At 41.0% G+C, this 25,900-nt stretch overlaps 2 long non-coding RNA genes across 2 annotated transcripts in view; one reads left to right on the top strand and one right to left on the bottom strand.

The window, feature by feature from the left end:
• LOC116669859 (uncharacterized) overlaps positions 1 to 209 on the bottom strand; it is an 18,993-nt gene extending 18,784 nt beyond the window's left edge. Inside the window, exon 1 of the long non-coding RNA XR_004326884.1 lies at positions 199 to 209. This is a non-coding gene — a long non-coding RNA (uncharacterized LOC116669859). The remainder of the gene's footprint in view (positions 1 to 198) is intronic.
• Positions 1 to 25,900, top strand: part of LOC116669868 (uncharacterized) — an 827,043-nt gene that overhangs the window by 97,525 nt on the left and 703,618 nt on the right. The window lies entirely within an intron of this gene.

Raw genomic sequence — 25,900 nt, 5'->3', positions numbered from 1 at the left:
TTTAGCCACACTGTTGACTATGTTATGTATGTTGTGCCTTTGTGATTTATTGTGATTTACTGTGATTTTTTTATTGATTATCAAATTGTTTTTATGTATTTAGTATTTTGGCCTGTGAAGCACTTTGTGTGGTCTAGGACTTAAGTAATTTCAAAGACAGTGTTCCCTCCACTACAACATAGCCACCATGTGGAACACCATAATCACATAAATATTCACCACTGATTAAAAGATTAGAAATTGAATCTCTCCAGAATGCTAACTGCTAATCCTAAATCCTGAGGCGTAAACAAACTTGTTTTTTTCAGCACAAATCAATAAACTCCCCACAGACAAACAGAAAGAAGAGGGGGGAAAAGAAATCACACACACACACACCACCAACAAAAAGGCTCCTTTAGCATCGTATTCAGACATGGTTTGTCGGGACTCTTGGTGTCACTTGTTGGCGCTCTGGGTGGGGACGTGTGTTAAACTAAAATGTATTGTCTGTACAACCTGACAAAAGCAAGAAAAAATATATTTGGGGATTGGGAGTTAACCTGGCAACCTCCTGTACACTCAGTGGGAGACGTCTTTGTGCCTCATCTTCAGACAGCTATTGAAATCCATACTGTCACCATCTGTTTAAAGTTACTAATGTACTCTATAATGGTTACTGTAAAAGGAGGCACATGAATGTATTCATGTAATTGTACCATGTATAAGGTAATGGTTAGATTGAAGTTTTAATACAGCTCGATACTGATATCATGACTTTGATACCTGTTCCTACACAATACTTTTTTCGATACCAGATTTAGAAAAGCAAAAAGAAATTACATTACACATTACGACCCAAATCTTATTTATTTTTCAGCTCCTGCCACGTGAGCCCCGTCTATGTGTAGCGTAGGGTTTTTCCTGTGTGTCTCTACGACGTGTAACAGTAGACAACCAATCACAGACATTATTAGATCTTGGTAAAAGCATGCTGCATGCTGATTGGCTCACTGACGTTGTTGAGATTTACTTCTTAGGTATTGTATTGTATTGTTTTCGAATCTTATTGAATTTGGTACCCAGCCCTAGTCATGATTATCTATTGTGAGTGTGACTGTGTTTTGTGTGTTACTGTTGGTGCGATATGTACACTTTGTGTGACTCAGCCCTGTGTGTGTGTGTGTGTGTGTGTGTGTGTGTGTGTGTGTGTCAGATTATTCTCCGAGTTGAGTCATAGGTCATTAGGATGCTTGGCTGGCTTTCATGCTGCCGGCCTCATAAATGGATGAGAAACGCTTGTCCTTCACTATGGCTGATCTCCATCTTGTAACACACGACATGACATGACACACACACACACACACACACTCTTTTCCTTTTTTCTAACCCACACTCATACACACAAAAGACAGAGAAAGAAGACACCACAAACCACCACTTTCTACCTTCCCAGTGACAACTGCCGATACAACTTAAAACACACCAAAGCTAAACATAACCAAATCACACACACACACACACACACACACACACACACACACACACACACACAGGAAGAGACCTGGTCCAACTTGGTCCCTTCAATCATCACGCCCAAATCACATTCAAAATAGGCTCAACATTCGTAATGTATCCCCCCCCCCCTTACGTCTTGTCTTGTTGTTGTAAAGGCTGATGGTGTGTCTATAACTGCAAAGTATTAGCAGTAAACTCAACTCTTCAACTTTGTTTCAGAGACTTCACCCACAAGAGAGATTGCAGTCACTGTTTGAAAATGTTGATGTGTTCCAGCGTCCAGGGCGAAGCTGCCTGAGACAAAGCCATACAATCACACTCTTCAAACAATCAAAGGAATCTCACTTGGGCTCAATCATTCTCTTCAGGCAGAAATCCAAATAAATACAGTTCTGTAAATAATCTCTCAAACCGCCGCTCATTTTCTCTTCTCCTTTAAATGAGCCTGATGAGTGACGAGTGCAGAACGTGGAGGACGGTAGAAGAGGAGAGACTGGGGAAAAGGCCAAAACCAGATGAGGGACGAAGGCTGTGTTGAAAAAAGGAAAGCTAATAGATAAAGGAAAGAAACCAGCAAAGTGAGTGATGAATGGTGGGTACATAGTAGACGGAGAGAGAGAAAGAGAGAGAGAGAGAGAGAGAGAGAGAGAGAGAGAAAGTGACAGAGCAAGACCTACGGTAGAAGCACGGCAGAATGACAGGCAAATGAGAGGGGAAGAAAGAGACACAAGTCAAGGAATAGAGCAATGAAAACGACTGCAGAGAGGAGAAAGAGATGCTTGACTGCTTGCGTCTTTTGTGCCTGGCCCGATGGCCCTCGGGCGGGCGAGATGATGGGCACATGAATCAGAGGCTGTCTGCCTGAAAAATGGCAACAAAAAAAAGGGGGCTGTCGATTGTCGTGAGACAGAGAGAGGAAGAAGAGAGAGACGTACAAAGAAAAGACAAGAGGAGGAGAAATGTACAGACGACCCAGATGACAAAACAGAACAGATCAAAAAGCATCATCAGAAGGGGAAGGAAAGGAAATAAATGGAAAGGAGAAGAAAGCAGAGGTCAAAGAGGACCATAGGAGAAGACGAGGAGATGGAGAAAAGAGGCAAAGGAAAGGAGAGAAGTGAGGAAAGTTAGGCGGTAAGGGAGGTGAAAAAGAAGAAAAGGAGGAAGCTAAGGAAAGGAAAGAAGGAGGAAGATGACACAAGGGGTTGAGGAAGACCAGAGGAAGGAAGAGGAAGAAGCTGAGGGGAGGAGTGATCAGAGTGAGGACAGAGAATCAAGAGCAGAATGAAGATGTCTTTGTCTGGGCACACAGTTGACATCTGTGCTGTACAAACAGAGAGTCATACAAATGCATGGCATGGGAAGAACAATGAGGGGGAAAGAAGGGGAGAGGAAAAACAAGGATTGCCATTTCTTTTCCTCATCTAGAATCTTTCTCCATTCATTTCTGCAAATGCACATTTCCTAACGAACGTGATCTTAGGTCTACTGCTTTCTTACTTTACTCTAAAGGTTTGAGCTGAATGTAGTCAGGCGTGCTTTGCTATCTGCGATGCGTCAGAGCATGCAATGTGTCTCTCTCAGAAATAGACTGCCATCAAATTCCGTTGTCAAACCTGCCGGTGCTAAAGTTGGAGACAGGCCGCCAGCAGAGCAACGTCGCTCGTCAAACAACGTCTGGACAATACATTTAAATTAAATGAGCTGGTTTGACCAGCTGCAAGAAATATGCATTAGCGCAGACATGTGCAAGTGAACGTTCTTGCGTGGTCCGTGGTGATGCATTTTGGTTTGCTTAAATTTTTCACCACATGAAACAAAACACACAAAGGCTTATGGTTTGAAGTAGGTAATTTTATTTCGTACTAGAGCAAAGTCAAAGAAACCAGAAGGTGACGGACATTAGGACGAAAATGGGTGACATCCTGCGGAAACGTACTACTATTACGCAACTCGTTCACACTTCCAACTTGTAAAATCCTGACGCTTGGTCAGAGGCTCTCAGCGTCAGATACCGACGCAAGAATCCCCCTTTAACGCCCCGGGCACAGCAGCAGACCGACCGCGGTGCTGTAAGATGACGTAGTATTAAGAGAAACAACAGTAGAGATTAGTATGAAAGACCGAAAAGCTGCGTTAGAAGATTGGTTGGGGTGGTGGATGGGTCAAAAAACACAGGACTTTCACCCAGGAGACCGGGGTCCATGTCCCTTTCTTGTCACTGAAACGTACATTAAATAACTCCACCCTCCATCTTTTCCTAACTGTCCCGTTCTTATACCTGTGACAGAGTATGTATATATACATATATATTTATGTTTATTTCGTTTGTTCATGTGTTAATGTTAATGTTGATCACAAGGTTATTACTCACTATTTGAGTTTGACTATGTTGATGTGAATCACATTAATGTCCAGTGTGATAGATTCATTCATTTTGGCTGTATAGAGCCTTCAGTACTGCCTAGTCACCTAAGCCACCCCTGCCTTGTAGCATTGGAATGTTCCAATTTGAGGGGCCGTTGGATGCCCTCCACAATGACTTGCTTTAAGGTCAAAAGGAAACAGTGGTTTTGTGACCACCTTAACTCTCCTGTAAGTTTACTTTTAGTTTGTGAAAGTAATTTGTCTTTGCTGTCCATAATTTAGTTTATTTTTGTAACACCATCTTGCCGTATTGGACTTACTTGGGGTGACCAATAAATACCCCATCTTTTCAACATCACCTGCTCATGACCATTTGCTACATCTACCCACAACAGTGCCGCATGTCAGTTAAACAAACGTCTCGACCAAGAGTGTCAAAAAGAGATATAAGGAGTCCTGGCTAAAAGAGTCTTAATGTGACGTCAAAGGGGACTTTTTGCGTCAATAACAAACCCCAAGGCACCTGACCAAGTTACGCTTTCTGACACGATGGGAGTGAGAATGAGTCAGTATTGAAGTCGAGTCTGGAGTCCCCAGTGTTTGAGTCCGAGTCACCACTACCAATGTTTGAGTCCGAGTTGAGTTGTCAAGGTTGAGTCTGTGTTGAAGACCTTTAAAGAGCTGATATACTAATAAGATAGGATCTACCTTAAACAAAAAGGACACCACTGTCACTATTGCAGTAGGAGTTTGTGTATTCTGATTTTTTTCTAAACAACATTTAGCGGTGGTCTTACCAGCATTGGATGTAAAATCCATGTAAGCTAACTTCACGATCCGGGATGCATCTCTCTGTATTTTCCAAATGTGAACATGTAGTAGGGTATGGAGCCTTGGAGCCTTGGTCTAACTGTGTGTCAATCACTGCTCAGGCACACACAATCATTCTCCCTCGTGAAAAGGAGGGGCTTAGGAGACCGTTTGGGCTTTAGCAGAAAGGGGTGGTCGGCTAAATCCTGGCTCTTCTTACGTCTTACCTTTCCGCAACTTTAAGTAAAGGATCTAAATACTTCTTCCATCACTGCTCATTTCAACACATTTCAGCTTTGAAGTTGCTTGTTTGTTCATCTGATCCCTGTGAGAGTTAAATAGTCAATCATTGAGATTCTTTGTTTGTTAAAGGCTGTATGCTGTTAGCCGACATGAGATCTTCATGTTTGTGTGGGAGAATTCAGTCAACTGATGAATCCAGTGTTGTTAACAAGAGCGCTCAGACTATCAGATGACTCTCAGCGGACAGGAACTGTGGTCAACAGCTGACAAGACTAGTGACGTAAATGGCGTCATTTCTTACCTAAAACTTAAAAGATCTTTTAAAATCTTTGCTAGGTAACATTCATTTTTTGTGATTTTTTTTATACATTTAGAAATTACAAACAATTCATAAATACAAATATAAAATGTATATAAATTTAAAATGTTTTAGTTTCATTAAAACCTGGGCCTTCTGCATGTTTGGCCATCATTCCTATACAACATACCAACATCAGGAGAGACTTCATTAGATGAACAATGTATGTAATCCTACTTAAATCCAAAAGCATTATCAGGAAAAAGTGGTTAAAGTAAAAGTACCCATTCTGCAGTTAAAGGCCCCCCTGTGACTAAAATATTGTTGGATTTGATGTTATAATTAGTAAGTTTTTAATTCTCTAAGGGCTAAGGACATTTTTGCTTTTCTTTTTAAATTCACCTTTTAAGGGTATTTGCAAGTAACTGATCATCATGTGTTTCATATGAAAATGTTCAAACTCAGCTTTCTGTAACGTTTTGGTGCTTGCAATGAGTTTTCAAAAATCTTGGGTTCACAATATTAATTAAACAGTAAATAAATGTCTGAAATGAAATTTTGTAACATGGCTTTTTGAGTAGTAGTGTTGTCAAACATCGCCTGGACTTGCCGGTACGTCTTTTGTCCTCAGAGGGTTAATACTGATGTTTCATTGCAAAAGCAGCGTTTTACTGTTGCAGCTGCACAATGTGGAGCTAGCACTTTTAACTGTTTCTATACCCTTCAATCAGGAGAGACTTGAAAAACCAATGTATTTTATGCTCCACAATATAGTGATTGTGAAGAGTCTTTGGGGATTAGGAACCATCATGACAAAGGGGATAGTGATGATATAGTCTCCTATTGCCAGACTTGGTCTGGCTAGTCCAGGAAAACGTGCTCTGCTTTATTGGCATTTCTTTACACCAATCACAATTGTCATGGGCGGTGCTAAGCGCTGGACGGAGCCACCGCAGCATTGGAGCAATCTCCTTAACAATTTGTCGTCCATATATATATAGACTAGTGATGATATAATTATTATCCCCCTGTAAATATGAAGAGAGTTGGCTAAAGATCTGGATGATGAGCAGGACTGGATGTGATGGAGCCTGGAGGTGGAGGGGTGGAGGAGGGTCACATTGGTTCAGAGTGAATGGACAGCCAAAAGCAGCAGAGAGGAAACAGATTCAAGGTTTGACAGAGACGATATGATAGGCTTGTGTGAACTCAGAGAACCTATCACCCAGGTAGCTCAGTTGGTAGAGGGCGCGCCCACGTGTAGAGGTTTATTCCTTCATTCAGAGCCCCAGGGTTGGAGTCCGACCTGTGGCTATTTCCTGCATGTCTTCCCTCTCTCTCCGCTTTCATGTCTAAGAAAATGCCCAAATAATAATAGAAAAGAACAACTATATATAGAATAGTCAGCAAGCTGTAGAGATTGTGAATGTTTGAGAGTGTCTTCCTGAATTAGGCTACATCTGCACTACTTTGTTTTGGTTTTAACACTAATATCTTGTAGCTACATTTGCCCGTCACTCATGTCCATGCGGCTCCGGCGTGGACACTGCTACCCCCGATTTGGTTTGTAAACTTGGGGGTTGCTTTGTAGGGGGGGAAATAAATAGCTGGTCTTACTTTTTGCCATTGTGGTTCTTTCTCCAAAATATTTTCACTATTTTTTTAACTTACACATCCATGATTTGTAACCGCAGATGGACGTCAAACAATCTGCTTCCTGTGTAGACCTGGGCGCGCCAGTCGCCGAGAGTGTGCAATTGGTCATATGTTATGCATTGTCAGATGTGTTTATATGGATGGAGATTAGTTCTGTTACTGGAGCTAAAATCATCATTTTTGTCCAAAAACACAGCTAAAAATCAAAAATGGTAGTGTATATAGTGTTTATGTAAATGTAGAATGAGTGTGGTTTAGACCTACTCTACCTGTAAAGTCTCTGGAGATAGATTATGTTCAGATATTACCCTATGAATACAATTGCATAGAATTTAATAGCGTAGATGTAGCCTGCATTTGCAAGCCTAACCCTAACACTAACAAGAAAAAATGAAATCGGAGTAGAGCAGCTAAGCCAAACAAAGCTAGCATTGCCTAAACTGTCTCAAATGAGTAGGCCAGAAAACAGAATAAAGATAGAACTTTGTCTGTGGAGGGAACCATGATTATGTACCGTACATTAGCTCCTTAGCTTTAAGTCCGACACACGTACAAAAAACATAAAACTGTCCCCAAAGTTTGGAAAAAACAATAAAAAAACACTCCCCCCATACTGCCGTTCTTCTGCACAAACACTGACTCTTGCATTCTTTTATCTGTCTCTCCCCTCCCTCCCTGTCTCTGAACATGTCTCTCGCTCTATCCATGTCAGACTAATGTGGCGCTCTGGCCTCGTTCCAGCGCTGTCTCCGTGGAACAGCTGGTTTCAATTAGGTCCCCTTTTAGGTCCCTATGTGCACGTGCACAGACACACTCACACACACTAAAAAAGAGTGGGGCGGCCTGCTTTCTTTGGCTCAGCGCTCTGTTGAAGTAGTAATTGAATCATTTGACCAAAATATTGGTGGTGCAGTGAAGCATCCAGCGCTGGCTGTGGTCTCCGCTCTGTGTCTTTCCATTAGACTTGGCTGGTCAAGCAATTGCTCAGCCTAATGGAACAGTAATGTGCTATAATAATGCAACGTGGATATGGAGTATGAAGCAACACCAGACTTTGGCTTGTATGGATTTTGAGGGATTGAATCAGTGTATTAAAATCAGTGTTGGGCAAGTTACTCAGGATGTGTACTATTAACTTATTAATAATATTACCTTACTTAATATCAAAAGCAATTAGTTACGTTACTTCTTATATTACTTTTATTACTTTAGCACATTTGCGTCTGCTTTATTGGCATTGTCCTGCTCCGTCTCCACCACAGCTCTGCTTCATGTAACAGCAGCATTAAAATGGTATTTCAAACTATGATGGTTACATTTTGAAATTAGACAGTATAAGCAGTTAAATGTCAGGTTAAGTGGTGGAAGATGAATGGACAGATTGGGCTGCAGGAAAGTCCCCGGGATCACCAACATGTAATGTAATGTCTGTTAAACGTGGTACCTGCTCAACTCGTCTCGACTCTACTCTTGTTTTTCCATAATGAAAAAAAGTCCCTGGCACCAGCTAACAGGTACTTTTTTTAGTACCACCTCCGTTGAGGTTTCTAAGCGAGCTGAAGCAATACCAAAAGGTGACATGAAAACCTGCAGACTACTAATTGGTTGGAGAGAATTGTCTCTCATCACTGCGTCATCATTGCTAGCGACAAGGGGGGGCTGCATGTTTTTCGCTGCCTACAGCTTCTTTTGAAACTAAATTTCACACCTTTGACATTTTGTGTTTGTGTGTTGCGTGAGGTTGCGGCAGTTTCCTGTGGCGGCGCTATGACGACCAGCCACGCTCGCCTCACTAAATCCGCAATGGAAAAAAGGAGGACGGGCCACCGCGGCTGGGTCCAGTCCAGCTGAGCTGAGCAGAGCTGGTATTAGCAGTGGGTAAGCGACATAAGGGTTGATGCTCTGGGGACCATTACCACATTATGCTAGTTTTAACCGTAGTGTTGGTCACATAGACGGTTTGATCTGCTGGTGGAGCTAGAGGAAATGTCTGGGAGTCCCCACAATCATGTGGAATCATTCTTTATGGATACTCATGCTAAATCTCATGGCACTGTGGCCATGATGATGATGGCATGCTCTGGACCAAAGAGGTGGATGGACAGACGGATGGACCGACTGTCCTCCAACCTGTGCACTGTGAGCTGGGCTTGGCACAAAAATACCATGTAAGACAGAGGACGGACAATTACTTCATGCCCAATGGTCTTGTGATAAGGTCCAGGAATTTTGGACGGGGATACATGTCGGATTGCAAGGACCTGTGTTCCACTCAGTCCAAGATCATTTGTTCTTGGAGATGGCTCAATCCTAAACAAGATGGATAAGCACAAAAGAAGCTGGGTCCACACTAGTTTAATAATAGCCAGACAGATTATTTTAAGAGGATGGAAGAATGAAGGGGTGCCATCCATCCAGAAGTGAATCTGAGATTTCTGTTGCAGGACTTAACCCTTGTGTGGTATTCGGGTCAAATTGACCCATTTCAAATTTTGGAAAAAACAATACAAATACATGTTTTTCACAGGAAATAAGGAAAGGACGTTGATTTCAGGTAGAAAAAATGTAACTTGGTCCATTTTTCTTCTTGTAAAAATTTGAAATGGGTCAATTTGACCCGAATACCATACAAGGGTTAAAACAATTTTTGTACGTAAACATGTTCCACCAAAACAAATTCCTTCCCGAGGCTATTTTGCAGAGTTGAATTTTCCAACACTGCGTGCAACGGGCCGGCCCTGATTAAGAACAGTTATCCACCGTCTAATCATGCTAGATATGGCCATATGTCTATCACTACATGTCTATCATATGCGTTAGTATGCAATGGTTTATGTTCTATGGAGGGTACAATGTCTGTCCTCAGTCCCTTTCAGCTCTCCTGGGCAAAATGTGTCTCTTACTTTGTGCCCTTCATTTTTTTTCTCTTGCGTCTCCTCTTCTATACATCATCATTTTACTCCACATCCTCCACAGGTCATTAGGAACCAGATATCAATATTTTACTCCCTGGCTTTTATTTCTACATGGAAATATCAAACATATTAGGCCGATGGATGTGCCGTCCCTGGGCTACTGCCATTTGAATATTTCAGTAAGTCCATGAAAGAAGCTTTCTGAATTTTAGATGTGGTTTTTTTAGATGCGATTCCCTTCATCGACCTTTCTCATTTTCTTTCTTTACGCCGCTCCAGTTTCCCCCGACAGATGTGACACTAATTGATTTCTTTATTTTTGCTTTTGTTCTTTCAACTATTTCTTCCTCCTCCGTCTTTTCCTCCTACTTTGCTTCTCTGTCAGCCATTTCTCCATCTCTGCCTATTTCACACTCAGTTCTTTTTTTCTGTCTTAGTTTCCAATGCTGTATTTTCTGCGCTAGATGTGACAGCAATTGATTTTTCTCTTTCTTTCTTTCAGCTATTTCTCTCTCTCTCTCTCTCTCTCTCTCTCTCTCTCTCTCTCTTTCTCTTTTTACTTACTTCTTTCTTTGTCTCTCCTTCCACCCCCATTTTTTTTTCTCCCTGTAGTGAATGTGCTGATTTCCAGCAGTGGAGGAGGTAGAGAGTGCAGATTGAATTGGAGGATGGCTAATAATTGCACTACACTGATTGCAATTTTACATTCAGTTTTCCGGAACAATCAGATTAGAGTGTGTGTGTGTGTGTGTGTGTGTGTGTGTGTGTGTCTTTGGGCAAATGTGTGTGCACCAGCCTGAGATAGTGCAGATGTTGGCAGAAAACTGCAAATCCGCAGCGGCGATCTCATCTCTGTTATCGGTGTAAAAGGATTGTACAGCAGCTGACTTTGCATAAACAATGGGGGGGGTGGGGGGTGGGGGGGTGTTGGACGTTTTTTTTTCTCTCTGCTTCCCAAATCAAATTTTGCGAGAAAAACGCCTTTTATCCGAATTAACTGTTGTCCAAGAGACAGAGACTATTCCTCATCCTGTAAATGTGGAAGACACATGTGGTGATATGTGAGTGCATGTCGTAAATCTGCTCCACAGGTGCATGGGAGTACACAGAGGAATAAATCCATGTTGTAAATACACAAGCACATATGTCAGGAGTGATAAATCATTGACGCTAATGCGAAACTAATGTAAGCAGCTGCATTTGACTGGTGCAAACAGCTTTGTGAAGGCAGACAAAACAAAGATTTCCATCACATTTTTTAAATCTAATTATATACATACCAGCAAGGGTTTAACTGATGTTATTTTTGGATTGTACTGAAGAAAGGCATCCAAAGTGCTTTTATTCCTTATAGGGCTGTCACTTTTTGGGGAAAATCAAATGTCAACAAAGATTGTTTGACTGCTTGTTTTTCTTATCCCTGCACTTATTTTTAGCAACGTCTCAGGCTTTCCAGACTGCAGCAATTAACTTTGTGATTATAACCTAAACGAATAAATAGGTAGATTGTCAATGACTTCCAACACGATATGTGAGCGTTGTATGTAATTTCATGGTGCAGTTACACTGTGCATGTTTTTTCCGTATTTTCTGTCATACCTACAATGTTATAATGTCAGATTTTCATGTTAAACGTGGCCAAATAATCAAATAATGAAGTAAACTAGTGTGCTAAAACGTTCAGATTTCCAACTGTTCTGAACGCTCCGGTTTCAGCGGGTTTTTCTATTCTTGGCTAAGTCTAAGCCGGCCTGCTATGATTGTTGATCTGCTCTAGGCAGAACTGGAGAGTTTTTTGTAAGCCAATGCAGTGTTAACATCGTTGCACGTAGCTACCATAGACAGTTAAAGAAATGGACCAACAGATCCCATTGTTCTGGACGGAAACTAGTGAAGGAAAATAGCACCACTTTTCCGGTGATGGCTAGGCGTTACTGCGCGGCCTCCAACTGAGCTTGACGACGGAGTTGTGACGTGGGCAACCTGTCTGAAAGCTGGAAGTCTTCTGGTAGCTGTGCCAAGAGAAATCTCAACCATTCCCAGTCAGCAGAGACAGACAAAATAGGTAAATGTAAGGATATAACATAAGCACAGGCTAATTTTTACTATGCGACAGCAAGTCACGTGGTTATGACACAATCGTTAGCCTATTTTTACAAAAAACGTCTGCTACGGAGTCATAAGCCATTCAGATGTAAAAGGTATTTGTTGTCAAAGCCAAATGAATGGCAGACAATGGGATGCTAACTGCAGGTGATGGCTTCATAGCATTAAAATGGCGCCATAGGAGCTTCACTTAGAGAGAAGAGGTTTACCCCCTTGGTAACTACATGCTAACGGCAGTAAACAATGTCACCTTGCCTGCCACTGTTGTTAAATTCTCCCCAATTCCAGGTCACATTACTCTTGGAACTTTTTTTGTTTATGTAGTATTAGTTTTAAAATATTTTAATTTATTTTTTTATATTTCTATATGTGCCTTTTATGACTGTAGAAAGTGATGATTCTTTTAGCGTCCACTGCTAACCATAGTTGCTACATGGCTTACGGCAGCAAGCAATGTAATCTGGGCTGCCAATGTTAAATTCTCCCCAATTCCGGGTCATATTACTGCCGAAACATGTCCGATTGGGTAGTGTTTGGTTCAGAAGCCTTTAGCTGCAACCTTTGACAGTAGAAAGTAATGCTTCGGTCCACTAAAATCTACCGTTAGCATACTGCTAACTATTAAGTAGCCGCATGGTAACGCAACATAGCTGCAATCTTGGCTGTCAATACTTTACTTTGCTGCTGGGTCCGGTTGTTTAAAATTTGGTTTAGAAGCCTTTATTGGTGATTTTCACGGCACAAAGTTCTGCTAAATACTCCGTTGCAGTAGCTCCAGCTTCTAGCCAGTGAAACAAAACTAGAGCGCTTTAGAGATTCTAGGGAACACACTGGCCAATCAGAGCAGTTGGAGTTTTTTAAGGAGGAGGGCTTAAAGAGACAGGCGCTCCTACAGAGCGTCTCATACAGAGGGTGAATACAGGTTCAGCAGCCATGGACAGTATGAATAAAAACGAGGAGTTTTGTTTTATTAACATTAAAGTATGTAAACATGTTCAAGTAGAAAATGCAAGTTTTATCCCGAAAATGCTATACAATAATTTCAGTTATAATTTATACTTTATACTCTTTATGGGGATCTATCAAAAAAATAATAATAGTTGCCCTTTAAACACATGACCGTCACACGGGAACATGCTGGCAGTTTTTAATCACGTGACCGTTCTGTTAACGTTAACAGTTGCCGTTTTAAATGTAGTGAAATGGAACTAGTAAAGTTTATGCAAAAAAAATACTTATTCAGCCCCTTACTCTTAAATTCGCTGACACACCATTGCCTAACCAGTATGAACATTTTGACAGCTAGTGAAGTGATATCAAAAAACCAGTCTGAACGTACCTCTCTGGGCTGTACCATTTCTCTGGTACCTAGTGTGGGTTTGAAAATCATATTTCATTAGATTATTTCCTGAATTGTTGGTGATGGTAATCCTGCATTTAAATACAATTTTTGATAGGCTAAAATTATATTTATTAAATTTTTTTCAGTACCCCCCAAACTATTATTTTCATCCCTTTTGGGAAGGTCGGACCCCCCCAGTACCCCCCGTAATTCGAACACTGACCCCAGGTCTCAATCCACAACCTCATCAGAAATACAGTGCAAGGGGTCCCAGTGCTACATTAGGACAGTGCAAGAGCTCAAGCAGAGTTATTTCTGCAATCTGTAGAATGAACTTATAGATTTCACAAGTAAGTCATTGGAGAGCTTCTCTCAAAATAGAAAATGTCGTTGGATTGAATCAAAGAAAAATTTGGAAATCATCATAATGCCATCATAAGCTTAAGAACTACGCACTGTGCTTACTGATGAGCTATTTATGCAAACTTGTTCTTGCTGGTTCTTTTCCTTTTTACATCACAACACTATGAATTGTGGGTTATTCCCTGAAGCAAAGTGTGCAGGAGTGCAGACTTTAGGAAAGTGCTCATAAAGGGCTTGAAAAGGCTTTGAGTTTTTGTACGGCTTTGTATTTTCCAGTATTACAGTGGTGCCTGACAGCTTTGTATAGCTGTCAGGCACGTGGCTCAAAGTCATAGTTTATTTAGAATCGTTGACAGTTTATTAGTTTTTCCTTTTAATTCGTCACCTGTCTGTACGTACATGTGGGAGGAAAGTATCACAAAGACTCTGTACTATAAGGCTATGCAACACCACCAATAACTAAACCCAAAAACCGACAACAGAGTTAAATCAACGGTCACTGACACAGTGTCAAAGTCAGACAATGCTACAGGGGTTTTCAAATTTTCTGTTCCCTAACTGTCTTCTATAAGACCAGTGCTATAATGGTCAATTTCCTCAGCATATATGCAAACTTTTAGACACATATGCATCATATCAGAGGTAGACAGCTTATGACAGATTAGTTCCATATTTCACAACTACCCAAACTGCAGTCATGATGTACAAAAAGAGAGGAAGTGGAGACAGAGTAATGACAAATGTTAGAATGTGTGTATGTAGTAGAGTAAAGCCAGATGTCTCACTTCTCACTAACCCCCCCCAACACACACACACCCCTAGACAAAAGTGTAGAAAAGCAGAGAGGAAATGGAAAAAGATAAACTGCAACTGTCAACAAGGTTGACACTGTCATAACGTGATAACCTCTGGCCCAAACAACTTTTTCCTACATGGTGAGAGACAGCTCTGTAAATCAGTGGATACTAGTGCGCCTGCTCTGTGGACCGCACAGTGTGGAATTCAATTCAAAATCAATTAAATTGATTTTATAGCATCAAATCATAACAGGAATGATCTCAAGACATTTTCACAGAGTAGGTCTAGACCACACTCTATAGCCCCAACAATTCCCCCAAGCGCAAGCATTTAGGACAGTGATGAGGCTCAGGCTCTTGGTGGGCGGCCATCTACAGAGACACTGATAGAGATATACAGATATAGAGAAATAAGTTTCATAATAATAATAACAGTTGGTATGATGAACAGTGGCAAACATGGGCAAACAAGGATGACACTATCAGATCTTGTACTTCACCTGCTGGTCATAATGACCCTTCTAAATCAATCCTATGCCCTGCTTCTCTGAATTTTTCTGTGCCTGTGGCCCTGTCAGCATTGATGAATATTGTATGACACATGAAACCTATCTATTCATCTTCAGATATTGTCCCCACTCGTCTTTTAAAGAGGTATTTGATACTATTGGTCCCAGCCTCTTGTTTGTAATAAATAGCTTTCTCATGAATGGCCCAGTTCCATCTAGCTTTAAACATGCTGTGGTTCAGCCTCTAATTAAAAAACCTAACCTTGACCCTACTGATTGAACAGCTTTAGGCCTATTTCTAGTTTATCGTTTATATCAAATATTTTGGAGAAGGTTGTTTTTACTCAGCTCTCTTTATTTTGAAGTGAAATTAATGTCTTGGACAATTTTAGTCTGCTTTCAGAGTACACCACAGCACAGACAAAACACTTTTTAAAGTGCTACATGATTTGTTACTGTTCGATGACGGAGGAAATTGTGCTATTTTACTCTTTCTGGACCTTAGTGCTACATTTGACACTGCAGATCATGCCATCTTGTTATATTGCCTTCAGAATAGGGTAGTGATCCAGGCTGTTGCTATACAGTGGTTCAATTCTTATTTAAAAAATAGAACATTTTCTGTTGAAAATGGAAATATCTCCTCTTCTTCGGCAGCGACTACAAACGGTGTACCGCAAGGTTTGATTTTAGGACCAATTTTATTCTCTTTGTAAATACTCCCAAACGCTCCATTCTTCACAAACATAAGATATCTTATCACTGTCATGCTGATGACACACAATTGTACCTTCCTCAAAAAAGCTATTGCCTCCCCAGGTGGGCAGTAGGGAGTTGGGTTGGTAACCGCAGGGTCGCTGGTTCAAGTCCACATATGGACAAAAGTATGGTGGTGGACTGGTAGCTGGAGAGGTGCCAGTCCACCTACTTAGTTCTTGAGCAAGGCACTGAACCCCCGACTGCTTGCGGTGCCTTTTCATGGTCAGGCCCCCCACTCTGACATCTCTCCATTAGTGCATGTATAGGTACTGAGTATGTGTGTGTAATGTGTGTAAAATTGTAATTTCCCCTTGTTGGACTAATAAAGGATACGTTATTATTATTAAACAGGTAATACTTTTTAAGTCCCTTTTCACTGCCTGAAAGCTCTTAAGGGCTGGAACAACTTTATCCTACTTAGTGAGAGTAAGACGGAAGTCATGTTGTTTGGATGAAAACAAAGGGTGATCGTGCCTTCTATGAAGGTAAATATGATGTTAAAGGTGAGAGCTTGTAATATAAAATGTGAGAAAAAAATATGAACTTGTATGTTAAAATTTGCACTTGCAAAAAACATTCACACACATGTGATCTGAATTTGAAGTGACACAAAGAAAAAAAACATGTCTGCTTGTGAAACAATTCGGAACTTGTAAATTGAAAATTGCACTCGTAGAAAATGTTCACACACCTGTATTCTGAAAGTGAAGTCAGAAAAAGTATTCACAAATGTGTGGATTGATATTTGCATAAACACAATGACAGCTGCAAGCGCGCAGTGCAACATTTACTCGTGTACTTTTTGAACTCTCGAACCTTTATTCAAGTTCATTTTCCTTCACAACCCCAACTCAGTGATTACAACCTCTCGAATCTGTCACTGCAACTTCACATATGTGCTCTTTCACATCACTCAGTGGCAAATCTGCGTGCAGTGACTTTTGCAACACTTCTTGCGATACATTTGGTGCAAAACTAATTTCAACATGTGGACTTAGGCTATGGAGCTCTGAGCCAACGGAACGGCCGGGGAAAGCAGGGTTTCTATCGCCTTGGAAGCTTGGTGGAATAGCAAGTTAGCGTTAGCATTATCTCAACACTTTTTAACAGTCAAACTGAAACACTGGCGATGTGCTCCAGGTCCTGCAGCCACAGACGGACCGGCTTCAGTGGGGATCAGCCAGCGTAGCAACATTGCTATTGCCAGAAAGCTTTGCTGCCAACCTCGACCTGACACAGCGGGACACAAAGAGCCCCACACAACAAGAATTTCTGCAGAATGAGTGTTCCTTAACACGCATATCTGCTGAGAATTACATCCATCTCGCAGGCAGCAACAGTAATTTCTGCTGAATAATGCATCTCTTAACCCTCATTGCTGCCAAGAATTGCATCCAGGAAGGAAATGATAATAAAACATTGATGTCTCTGAACGTTCTTAAAATATAATCATCATTGATGAACATGACAAAGAAATGTATATAGCCTAGCTTTTAAACAGTAGCTACTTTGCCTCATAAAATCATTATTTTCCCATGTGAATGCAAGTCCAATCTGAATTTTAACGTACAAGTTCAGATTTTTTGTTCTGCAACTTCTCACATTGGATTCTACAAGCTCTCACCTTTTGCACCATATTTACCTTCATAGCCTTCTTCGTTGTGGCCCTGAGACTCTGGAACAAACTTTCCATTCATATTAGGGCCTCCACTACTGCCGAGACTTAAAGATCTTGGCAGTAGAGGAGTCTTAAAACCCATTTTTATTCTTTGGCGTATGATTTAGTTTCAGGACATTTGTGTAGAAGTGTGTTTTTTGTATGATGTTCACAGTGTCTATATTTTTATTGTCTTCCTTTGTTTTTATAACACAATACAACTTTTTAACAGCACTTTCTTCAGCCTTGGTTGGTTTTAAATGTGCTCTATAAATAAATTGACTTGACTTGACACACACACACACACACACACACACACACACACACAGTGCTACGAAAATGTGTACCAGTTTGCAGTTTGGAGCCTGAGAGTGTTGGAACCAAGCCAATCATAACACATCTGCTGCTCAAGACACTGGCAGTACTGGGATTAATATTAATTGCACTTAATTAAATGAGTTGCACTCACAATATCATATTGTAATATTTTAGTTGTGAAATAACACATTTATTCCAATATCTGTACATTTTATAATATCTAAAAGAAGTGTTCACCCAAACTATAAAACACATGACCCTGAATTTGCATTTTTATCCTAAAGTTAAAAGATTGGACTCATTTACTTGCATTTTCTGGTGTTTTCATCCACTACTTACAGTTTTCAGTAGATAGAGTTTGTTCAGTTCCCATGGTGATCAGACCCCCAGAAAGTGCACCGAGCTTTAAAGCAAATTGAACAAGCGGCCAAACGGTGGCATTGCAACTCCCGGCCCTTCACGCAATACCCTCTGGCCCAAACAACGTTTCCCTACATGGCGAGAGACAGCTCTGTAAATCAGTGGATACAAGTGCACCTGCTCTATGGGCCGCACAGTGTGAAATTCAATTCAATTTCAAGTAAATTGTATTTATATTATCAAGTCATAACGGGATGTATCCCAAGACACTTTACAGATAGAGTAGGTCTGGACCACACTCTATAGACCCACCAATCCCCTAAGAGCAAGCATTTAATGTGACAGTGGTGAGAAAAACTGACCCAAGCGCTTGCTAGTCAGCCATCTGCTACTGCCGGTTGGGACACAGAGACACTGATACACATATACAGATATGATTCATAATAATTAAGCAGTTGGTATGATGAACAGTGGGAAACATAGGCGGAATGGCAATCTGGCGGTTCTGGTGAAGGCCAGAATGACCAATGCACTCTTGGGCCCGTTTGGAGCCGCTGGAAAAGAAAAAAAAAAAAAATGCTGCAACACTGGTGTTTCACACTAGTTTGACAAAAATAGACTGTACAGCTGCAGCCTGGAACCTCCCTTCTAATACTGCGGGCTTTTACGTTTCAAAATGAAACCTTGCGTCTAAAAATATGTTTTAAATATGCAAGCATTTCCATTCTAAGATGAGGTTTTATAAATGGTGTTTTATTTCATTACGAAAGCCTGTTAATGTGCCTCATGCTGTTGGTGCCAAATTGTCACGTGAGCCTGTTTTTTGCAATTATAAAGCAAAATATGTCCTGTCTGAAATTGGGCCGGTAAGGGACGTAATTGCCACGGCCAAATTGAAGTTAATAGAACTATGACTAGAAATATTAGTTGTAGCAGTTCCGGGCGTAGCAGGGCGCTGAGCAGGACCACAGCACCAGCTGCAACCAAGATTTCGGTGCAACCCCAATCAAAGAAAAACTGCCAGGCAAGAAAACACAAGGATTTCGGCCACCATTTTGGCTCCGTGATGGCTTCATACGGGGCCCCGCCACTAAGGCTGTATCCACTTGCATCCACTGTACGTTCCTTCACCTTTATCTACTGAAGTAAACTAGGAATACTGTAGGTAGTGGTAAAAAGCCAAGGAAAACGTTCACACTCAAAATAGTTTTGTGATTTGAAAACCAGTTTTTGTGGTTTTGTTTTGGAAAACTGGAATGCCGATTTCAATCACATGATTATGATCTTTCAAAAAGTGAACAAATGCGTTCCACAAGAAAATCTGAGAATTGTTGGCACGTAATTACAAACTATTTCAATTATAACTTTGTATGTGACCAGATTGTCCCAATATTTGTTCACTCTTTTCTCTCTCCTGAGGGTTTCCCCCTCCCTTAGTCCTCAAACCATCCAGAGGTCAACGCTCTCCTCTTTCTCTAAACAGAAGAACTTTGGAAGGGAAGCAAACAGGGAGGAATGTGGGGCATGTGAGAAGGATGGACACAAATCGTTGTTGCATGCATGTGGGGGATTTTTCAGTCGGAGGTCAAAATGTTGTCTGCACACGCTGAAATCCTGTGACCAAACATGAGTTTAGATGCCACGCATGCACACACACACACACACAAACACACACTGATACAAACAGACGGAGCATGAGAGGTGGGGGAGGCATGTGGTGATCTGGGTCCGTGAAGCAGCAGGAAGCACAGTGAGCAGCCAGAGAGGAGTCCAGGCATCACGAGGAAGATTACTCAGAGGGTCACTTACAGTAAACGAGTGTAAACTACACATTATACTGAGCGGATGTTGGCTTCGCAGTCTTGCATTCCCAAACCTTCCTTCACAGCTCTGTGGAGGAAGAGCTAGGCCACACAGCATTCCTAGATGGAAGAAAAACGTGCTCTGGCTTATTGGCATTTCTTTAATCCAATCACAATCGCCTTGGGCGGTGCGGTACTGCGCCTCTGCAAAATAGCCTCTGGAAGGAACTTGTTTTGGTGGAACACGTGTACGTTCGAAAGTTGTTTAAGTCGCGCAAACATTACAGTTTTAGTTAGGGTGTGGTTTTCTTGTGATGCCTCGTTTTCATATTTTTTCAGTTAACAATGTTTTTTTTGTTTTTAGTGAAGGAGGAGATGATGGATTTTTTAGGAGAGGTAATTGTCTTCAATTGAGCTTCTGTGCAGGAAAGTTGACGAACGCCACAATCTTCTGAACACAGCCATACTGAGAAATACAGAGAGAGTTGTGTGGAGTTACAGTCTTAATTAGCTTTGTAGCAACTCATTTGGCAACGGCTTGAATGACGTTCATTAATATCAAAAAAGTTATGTATTAAAGATTTAAGAGGGATATGTGTAATCATTTAAAGGTGCCCTGCCACACAAAAATGTTTTTACTTGCATTTTTTTTTTTAAATATGTTAGGTCCATATGTGTTTGTGTTATGTTGTGAATGTGAAGATGAACTGCTACCTCCTCTGTCAGCTCTAGAAAAGAAATAAGTGGAGAAATCAGCCAATGACAACAGCAGGTCAGTCTGACGTCATGTTCACTGAGCTCATTACTATTAATGAGCTCTCCCACTTGCGCTGGGTAAAGGATGCTGATAGCATCAAGAAGCTTGGCGCGTTGAATATCTAAGGGAAATGGCACATATCGAGCTGAGTCTTCCAGCAGGCTTTCTATACCAAACTAGAATGGCTTGAAATAAGGTAACCAAGGCATTTTTTTTCCACAAAAGCAGTTAGTTCAGTCCATGGTAGAACTTCAGACATTATCACAACGTAATGAAATACATGACAGGGCACCTTTAAGATGGTGAATAAATGTGCCATGTCTATTTAGGGCCTGTATGTTTCAAACAAATGTTTACTCAACACAAAGTACAATGCACACAAATGCAGAGAACACCAACATGCTTCAGACTATGAAGTAGCAGTTTTAGTCTCAAATACAATATGTCTTAAATGTTTCCCAGGGTTGTGACATCGAACATGATCCAGTAGAGCTTTCAGATGAAAATGAAACCGCCCCGACCCGTTAGAAGGCAGTGGTGATGAGGGATTGATGGAACAGTTACAGAACAATCTTGCTGCTTTCTGTCTGAAAATGCAAACTATTCATCCACGTATCCACGAGCACAACATAGGAATTCAGTGAGCATATTGATCATTTGTTTCCACAATGGGAACCAGTTTTCAGAGAATCTCTTAATACTGGAAAAAAAACATGACACATTTCTAAATTAGATTGTACGGGCAATTGGTTACTTCTGAAGGACCACTGAATGTAGCAACAATGAAAAAAAATCCTATTATGAGGATAAAGTTCCATTTGCCAAGCCTGTACAGTACATTACTGAGTTGTTTAAGCGTTCCATATTGAGGATTTGCGGTCGTATGAGCTGACAGATCATAAAAAGCAAGTGCCATACAGCAATATCTGTATGTCAGCTATGTTTTTGGGTGTCTGGGTAAAAGAGCAATCCCCAGCCTTTTTCCTCATTGACCTGAAGGAGGCTAAAGATCTTGGTCCGGGCCCGCACGGACCAAAGTACGGTGTGTGACCTGGGCGCTAGAAAGGTGCCGCTCTAGTCCCGCACTGCCAGACCTTCCTCTACAGCGCTGACGGGGAAGGTCTGGCTAGTCCACACAGCATTCTGGGATGAGAGAAAACCGGTTTATTGGTCTTTCTTTAAACCAATCACAATCCTTAAAGTAGAATGGAAAATGCTGCTGAAACGCATTTGGTGTGGCTTTTCCACCCCTGACTAAGACACTACACTTACATACTTTGAATAGGAAAAGGTATTAAATCTTTCCTGCAGCGAAGCAAGGCAATTGTATTTACGTATATAGTCATAGTTAAAATGCATGCAGCAAGAAGTCTATGATGAATAAAATCCAGGGATACTCGGGCAAGAAAGCCCACGGTTGCAAAGTTACTAGGGTTAGGTAAGATTTTTGAAAAGGAAAAAACAACTAATCGGCCTCTCACTTTGCTAAGCTGCGGGGAGATGGAGGTATTTTCTCCACACAGGAATAACCAGGCTGTGGCTCGTTGCTCTCTCTGCGGCTGTGGGGAGGCAGTGCTGATTAGCTCCAACTCTGTTTGGGTTCAGAGGAGTGGAGCACAAATTGGAGCAGACCTCTAAAAATAGGACGTATTACTTACCCCTCCCAACATCCAGGTCTTTGTGTTTGTGTGCGCAGGCAGGCTCTGCCTTCATCGCACAACAAGTCATTCATGCACATAATGACAACACACACATGCACAGGCACACAGAAGAGTGGATCCATTTCCTGTGAGAAGAGGCCTCAGGGTTGAATGTTGCTCTCTTCTTGAATAAATCTTTCATTTTTCATGCAGAGGCATCAGAGATTGCATTTGTGTTGCTTTTACCTGTGTGTGTGTGTGTGTGTGTGTGTGTGTGTGTGTGTGTGTGTGTGTGTGTGTGAACTATTTATTTGAAAGTTTTGGTGTAACGTTTCTTTTAACATTTTTAACTCTTTTTATTATCACTGTATGTTATACTGTGTTTTTCATAAGATACATGCTGGGTTAATGTTATCCATTTTATCTAGAATGTTACATATCACAGATTGTTTACAAAAATGTCCTATTTTCAGTGGATGTTTCATTTATTTGTTATTATTTTATTTAACATCATGGATCGTGGAAGGTGCTATAGAATTTTACCCCCCCGAATTATTCAGACCCTAGTGTGTGTGTGTATATGTGTGTGTGTGTGTCTGTGTGTGTGTGTGTGTGTGTGTGTGTGTGTGTGTGTGTGCCTATGCACATTGTAGCCATGTTAGAGTGTATATTTAGTGCACTGGGGTACATCACATACCATCATTGCTCAAATAAAAGCCGGGGCACTTTTGACACTTTTTTATATTACTTTTTTTTACACTTATGACACTTTTTTTTAGGATTTTACAGGAAGAGGAATAGGAAGGCTTTGGATTTAAACAATAATCCAACATTATTATAATTTCTTTACTTATTTTACATATATTTAGCTTGAACAAAGATGTCACGCACAGGGACATTTTTGCACTGCTATCCCTAGAGATCGACTGTCAATCATAGAGTGTGGGCGGTGCTCTTGATTTTTCTTCCTCTTGTCAGTCGGCAGACTTAAAGAAGTTTTCTCCCCATCCAGAATACACTCGGGTTAGCACAGGGACTTTTTTTTCATTGAAATTGCTTCAACAGAATTTAACATGAATACAAATGCATAAAAAAAATGTATTTAGTGATTAAATTGTTGTCTCTTTACAGGAAGAGTAAAAGGAAGGGTCCTGATATATAACAAACCAGCCCTCCATTTCAATCTATTTATTGTACATATATTTGGCATAACCAAAGATTTCACGCCAAGGGATTTCACAGATACTGCTGCTGCTGAGTCCTTGCTCCTGCAGGCGGGGTGACCTTTGACCTCTGACTGATGCTTTGACCTGCCCGCGTTTGGCATTGAAAAGGGCATCTGTCGTGCTCTCCTCAGCCACCGTCTGTCTCTTCACAACAGCCCACACGGTCTAATATTGCAGTAGCACCCCCCCCCTCCACACACACACACACACACACACACACACACACACACACACACACACAGACACACAACCAAGTGTTTCTGCAGCAGTAGGAAGTTAGCTGGAGGCTCTGACCTCCTGTTGTTGTTCAGGCAGAAAGCGACAGAGTGCTGTATGGTGGCCAGGTCTGTTTTATTTATTTATTTATTGAATTTTACTTTCATGTGATTCGAAATCAGTGAAAAAGACACCTATTCCATCACTCTCAATTAAGTGTTTTTTTTTGGAGGAAGGAATGCTAACTTAATGCATTCAGATTCAATTTTTAAAGCAATTTAATCAAAACGAGAGTTGACAGGCTACCCTATATCTATTCTTGATGGGCAATAAACTTCTTCAAATCTTTGTTGGTTGCTGTTTATTTTGAAAGTCCTGTGGTGTGCAGAAAAGAGCAGGCTGACAGAAGAAGAAAAATCAAGTGTACCGCCCACACTCCCAGCTCTACTGCTATCTCTGGGGATAGCAGTGCAAAACCCTAAAAAAAAATCACGTGCATAGCTTTAAACACTAAAACAAAAACAAAAAAATGCTCATCTGTGTAATATGTTTGTGCTACTTGACTGTTAGTTTTCTGGATTGTAGTAGCTAACACTAAAAGATGCTAAAGTGCTCCGTAGATCTCAGGGTTTAACATTCTTAATTTAAAGCCTGTTCTGGTGTGACTGTGTGCATTTTAATAGAACTACAGATGATGTCTGGGAAGGCTCTATTTCCAGCCCAGGCACTACATGTCCACACATGCTGTAGTAAGTGGCAAAGGACCATTTTTGGAAGACATAAATAAAGTTGCTACTATAGTTACAGTAATGTGCTCCAAAGATATATCCCTAAATAAATCCGTGCTCCCAAGAGGGACAAGGGACACATTCCTGGTTTCCTCCCCACATCCCGAGCAAGAAAAGAAACTGGAACAGACACACGCACACACAAATACACACACACACACACACACACACACACACACACACACACACACACACACACACATAAAAGAGGACATCAAAGATTTCTTTTTAAATACTTTAATTTATCCTGGGAAAATCCAAGTCATGATTTTCAACAACAACAACAACCCTGCCTCACTTTTAGTTACTTTTGGTTGGCAGGTTTCTGCAAAAGGGACGCCTGGTCAGGTGCCTTTGGCGTTTATTATTGACGCAAAAAGTCTAAAAGTCTAAAAAGCATCATATGAGCACTTTAAGGGTTCACATGGAGTTCCCCATCGAGGGGAACAAGGGTTACATACGTAACCCGAGACGTTTTCTTGTACACAGATAAAATGTTTGTTTACATTCAATGTTACTTACCAAAACTAATTTGATGTATCCTTTATTTTTAAGTATGTTGAATCCAGCATTGTTCACAGTTATGTGTTATTCACTGTTTTCCCTACGCACTGCAGCATTCTAGCCGTATTACTGTACACTTTAGTTCAGTGAAATAATGTTTTTAATTTGATTGCATGCACAAGATAAAACAAATCGGCGACCCATTCCAGAAAATACATTACCTGCAAAAAATGGGTGTAAATTGGATTGCTGTTTTAAATGCGTACTAAAAAGGTGAAATAGTAACAATAGTGGGAAAAGTCTAATTAGTGTGAATATCTTTACAAGTTGAATAATAACAATATTGTATGAAAGTTGTGGTAATTTGTATTTTTAAAAAGTTAATGCTAAACTGAATTGCTGGCTTTAATTTAGATGAAGAAGCTGAAAGAGTAATACTTATGGTTATTAATACATCCTCTCCTGTGTTCCCTTTATTTTTGGGAACAAATCTGATGACTCCAGTGTTTTTGATGTACTGTGCTCCAGCGGCAGCACAGGCTCATTCTTTGGCTCAAGCCATAACGTCTCATCGGGTGGGTAGTTTGGCTCTAAGTTAAACCTGGATGCAAACCTTTAGTTGAAATTCCATATGACAATGCCTGTTCATGTTTCATTCCAAACTCACACCAAACCATAGAGTTACCATGGGGCGGCTGTGGCTCAGTGGTTGAGCGGTTGCCTGCCAATCGGAAGGTTGGTGGTTCGATCCCCGCCCCTGCAGTCATTGTCGAAGTGTCCTTGGGCAAGACACTGAACCCCGAGTTGCCCCCGGTGCTTGTTTCCTGTAGATGTAAAAGCGCTTTGAGCAGTTGTTAAGACTGGAAAAGCGCTATATAAATACAGCACATTTACATTCACCATGCAAGTAATAATATTAACCCTCGTGTTGTCTTCCCGTCAACCATGAAAAAAAGTTATTGCTTTTTCT

The sequence above is a fragment of the Etheostoma spectabile genome, chromosome 20 (assembly GCF_008692095.1).
Source record: "Etheostoma spectabile isolate EspeVRDwgs_2016 chromosome 20, UIUC_Espe_1.0, whole genome shotgun sequence".
Taxonomy (NCBI): Eukaryota; Metazoa; Chordata; class Actinopteri; order Perciformes; family Percidae; genus Etheostoma; species Etheostoma spectabile.
The sequence above is the reverse complement of the archived record's forward strand: the minus strand, read 5'-3'. Positions and strand labels throughout refer to the sequence as shown.